This window comes from Macrobrachium nipponense, chromosome 20 (assembly GCF_015104395.2).
Source record: "Macrobrachium nipponense isolate FS-2020 chromosome 20, ASM1510439v2, whole genome shotgun sequence".
NCBI classification, from domain to species: Eukaryota; Metazoa; Arthropoda; class Malacostraca; order Decapoda; family Palaemonidae; genus Macrobrachium; species Macrobrachium nipponense.
The window spans coordinates 48,397,484-48,402,483 of NC_061089.1; positions in this window are offsets into that span (position 1 = coordinate 48,397,484).

Sequence of the window (5,000 nt, forward strand, 5' to 3'; positions counted from 1 at the left end):
AGCAAAATCCACAGTTATGTAAATGTACATATATTTAAATTTAAAAACAGCAAGGATAGCTTTCGGGAATCTATCCTTGCTGTTTTTAAATTTAAATATATGTACACTTACATAACAGTGGATTTGCTTATCCATTTGAAGACTCGTGCTACTATGAGGATTTTTTATTATTATTAATTATTATTATTATATTATTATTATTATTATTATTATTATTATTATTATTATTATGTGCTCTATCACAGTCCTCCAATTCGACTGGGTGGTATTTATAGTGTGGGGTTCCGGGTTGCCTCCTGCCTCCTTAGGAGTCCATCACTTTTCTTACTATGTGTGCCGTTTCTAGGATCACACTCTTCTGCATGACTCCTGGAGCTACTTCAGCTCTAGTTTTTCTAGATTCCTTTTCAGGGATCTTGGGATCGTGCCTAGTGCTCCTATGATTATGGGTACGATTTCCACTGGCATATCCCATATCCTTCTTATTTCTATTTTCAGATCTTGATACTTATCCAATTTTTTTCCCTCTCTTTTCTCTTCAACTCTGGTGTCCCATGGTATTGCGACATCAATGAGTGATACTTTCTTCTTGACTTTGTCAATCAACGTCACGTCTGGTCTGTTTGCACGTATCACCCTATCCGTTCTGATACCATAGTCCCAGAGGATCTTTGCCTGATCGTTTTCTATCACTCCTTCAGGTTGGTGCTCGTACACTTATTACTGCAAGGTAGCTGATGTTTCTTGCACAGGCTCCAGTGGAGGGCTTTTGCCACTGAATCATGCCTCTTTTTGTACTGGTTCTGTGCAAGTGCCGGGCATTCACTTGCTATGTGGTTTATGGTTTCATTTTTCGTATTGCACTTCCTACATATGGGAGAGATGTTTATTTCGTCTATCGTAATTGAACATATCTGGTTCTTAGGGCCTGATCTTGTGCCGCTGTTATCATTCCTTCAGTTTCCTTCTTTAGCTCTCCCCTCTGTAGCTATTGCCAATTGTCATCGCTGGCTAGTTCTTTAGTCTGTCTCATGTATTGTCCGTGCATTGGTTTTGTTGTGCCCAGTCCTCTGTTCTTTCTGTCTTTCTCCTGTCTCTGTATATTTCTGGGTCTTCGTCTACTTTTATTAGTCCTTCTTCCCATGCACTCTTTAGCCACTCGTCTTCACTGGTTTTCAGATATTGCCCCAGTGCTCTGTTTTCGATGTTGACGCAGTCCTCTATACTTAGTAGTCCTCTCCCTCCTTCCTTTCGTGTTATGTATAGTCTGTCCGTATTTGCTCTTGGGTGTAGTGCTTTGTGTATTGTCATTTGTTTCCTGGTTTTCTGATCTATGCTGCGGAGTTCTGCCTTCGTCCATTCCACTATTCCTGCGCTGTATCTGATTACTGGCACTGCCCATGTGTTTATGGCTTTTATCATATTTCCGGCATTGAGTTTTGACTTGAGTATCGCCTTGAGTCTCTGCATATATTCTTTCCTGATCATGTCCTTCATCTCTTGGTGTTTTATATCTCCTCCTTCCATTATTCCCAGGTATTTGTATCCTGTCTCATCTATGTGTTTGATGTTGCTCCCATCTGGTAGCTTTATCCCTTCAGTTCTCGTTACTTTGCCTTTTTGTATGTTGACTAAGGCACATTTTTCTATTCCAAACTCCATCCTGATGTCCCCAGATACAATCCTTACAGTCTGGATTAGGGTATCTATTTCCTTGATGCTCTTACCATACAGCTTGATGTCGTCCATGAACATCAGATGGTTGATTTTGTTGCCTCTTTTCTTGAGTTGGTACCCAGCATCCATCTTCTGTAGTACTTTTGTCATGGGAATCATGGCTACTATTATTATTATTATTATTTTTAAATATAATACATTTTGTGTAAAGAAAAACCTGCAATTCGTTTAATTTTTAATCCAGCAGATATTTTTTTGGAAAAAGACGAGTAATGAACAGGCCACGACAAATATTAGAGAAATTCGATCACAAAATACAGTAGTTAAAAGAAGGACGGTTTGCCAGACCCACTTCCCGGAACTGGAGGAGTTTGACAGAATCCCAGCACGGCTTAACTTTCGCCAAGTCGAACTTGAAGAAAGGAAGGAAGGAAGGAAGGAAAGAAAATCATTAAGATCCTAACCAAGTTTTCACTGAAGCTTCATAAATGAAAGTTACGCGACGGAAAGGCATCAAAGGAGATCATGAAAGGTGGGTCTCCTTTCTTCTTCTCCTTTCCTTCCGTTTTCCTTTTCATCGAATGGAAGTGATATAATAATGCTCTCTCTCTCTCTCTCTCTCTCTCTCTCTCTCTCTCTGTAGAACAAACGAAGGTGGTCTTGTACAGGGGCAAGAGCGAAACAGAACCGTGAGTTGTACGGAGGGCAAGAGAGGAGGTTTGGGCGGAATCATAATAAAAGCTCCTTTCATTTCCACCTGATCCTCGCGAGCTTCGCCCTGAATAGTAATCGGGCTTCTCTTATCCGTTTTATGATTCTTCTGAGTATAAGCTTAGTCTCGGGTCGTAAGTCAAGAGGTCTGCTAGCTCTCTCTCTCTCTCTCTCTCTCTCTCTCTCTCTCTCTCTTAGTATATATATATATATATATGTGTGTGTGTGTGTGTGTGTGTGTGTGTGTGTGTTGCGCGCGCGTGTGTGAAATTGTACTGGCCACAATGCCCTCTTAACTTCTCGAATTCTTCCCACTATTTGGAAACACTTGTCGCTACAAAGCCTTAGACCCAAATGCAAGAAATCTGAAGGAATTCTGATGTCCGCTAGCGAGAATCGAACCCACATGCAGAGAATTCGTAAAGTGGTCACGTATGTATTTATTTATGTATAGAAACCCGACAGTTGAAAACAGTGGTGGTAGTAGTAACAAACTGTATCTAATGACCTTTATTAATGATTGTTTAAGCAACTCGCTGCACCTCATGTAAAACAGAGGTAATTATTCCTTGAATTTGATATCATCTTCGCTTAATCCGCATGCTTGCAATCGCTGACTGAAGACTTCGTGACAAAGATTAATCTGCATAACGACTGTGCGTCTTAATCCTTTCTTTGATTTAATGGTCTTGAATCAGTCAGTCATTAAGTAATCATGAATGTATCATATTTAGTACAGTTCCCTTTATTCTCATTATTATTATTATATTATTTCAGCAACACGAACCCAATTCATATGGGATTGTTCCTTGCGAATAGGGTTCATGCTCTCAATATAATAATAATAATAATAATAATAATAATAATAATAATAATAATAATAAATAATAATAATAATAATAATAATAAAGGGAAATGCACTGACGATGATAAAAATATGATAAGCTGATGGTTCTGACCTGAGTACCAAGAACAAGCCCACCACAAGGGCCATTGGCTTGAAACCGAACCTTCGAAAGAATACAGTGTCCATTTGGAATGAGTAATGGAAAGTAACCCGTAATCAACTATTCCTTCTCGTCATAATGAATAAGGGAGCCTCCACACTACGGTAAAACATGTCAGTAACTTATCACATACATATCAAAAACAGGTTAAAAACACGTTGAAGAACGTAAGTGGAGAACGGTTGTTTGGCTAATGCTAGATAAACTTATGAAGTACTGTTTAGAACTACCCAAAAAGTCGTTGGAATCTATGCAACCGGTTTATTATGCTTGTGCAATGAGTTGCGACGTCTCCACGCTACAGTATAGCATGTCACAAACGCACGCTGGAAACGTATCGCTGACATATCACTAACAGGTAAAATACAAGTCAACAACTTCTTGGTAGTACTAACCAATGCTTTAATACGATTATCGTGCTCCACTTACGGTTGTAAACGTGTGGCCAACTTGTTTGCAACCTATATGTGATAAGTCACCGACTTGTATATGACATGTTTCACTGCAGAGTGATAGCTTTCTACCGTAACACTGTTCATTTCAAACGTGGAAGCAAATGAACCAAACTAAAACACCAGAGGAATCTCTAGCCCCTCTTCTCTCTTGCTCTCAAAATCCAAGAGACATCATCGAGGAGGAGGCGGGCAAGAGATATCACTCAAGAGAGATCAAGCGGCACTTGGAATTAATCCCCGGAGACGGAGTTAACGAGAAATCAACGAGACTGTAATTGCCAGCTCGTTAACTTAATGTAATCCCAGGGACAAACGATCGGTGTCGCGGAAATTAAATATATGAGAAATGGGGAGAGAAGTTGGTGGTGGGAAGGCTTTCTTCTCGGGCGTGTTTGAGAGAAAATATCTATCCGAGATAGAGAGAAAAAAAAAGACATACGTGAAGACAGTAGAAAATTATCTTAAAAAACAAAAAGTTATCAGGTAAGCAGTTGCGTTAAGGTACCCTAGTCATGGTAAATTGTAAAAGAATTCAAAGATTACTAAGCACATTTTCATTGGTAGGTCAACACATTATTATGCATCGTGATTAGCTCCAGCACTTGTGATTTACTGAGAGAGAGAGAGAGAGAGACTCATTAGCTGGCGGTAGAAAATTTACTCGTAATGTTACGATATGATTAAAACTTTTTCATATGTAAGTGAAACCAGCCATAATTACAGAGAGAATGGAAGATGGTAGCCATATATTTTGAGCTGTACACGTTACAGTTAATATGACCTGTCAGGTATAATATTCACAAATCACCTCTGTCTAAAAGAAAAAAATAAAAGGCCACTTTCTTTTTTTTTCATTTCTATACTAATCACTTCCATAACCCATAGATATTCTTTACATTGGGGCTTGCTAAATCTTGTATGAAACACGTCACCATGACAGAAATTTCATATTATTTTATAGACCTAATTTTGTCATTTTACACCAATCAGAACACGAACAAAAACATGTCAAAATTTCTTATTTCTATGGCTCTCATTCCCTTTAGAAGTCTTTTAGCTTTTGTTTTCCAAGAGACATAGAATCGCACTCTTTTAAGAGGAGAATATTCTTTACCTTTCTCCTTCCTTAACTATCCATCTAGTCAGTTTT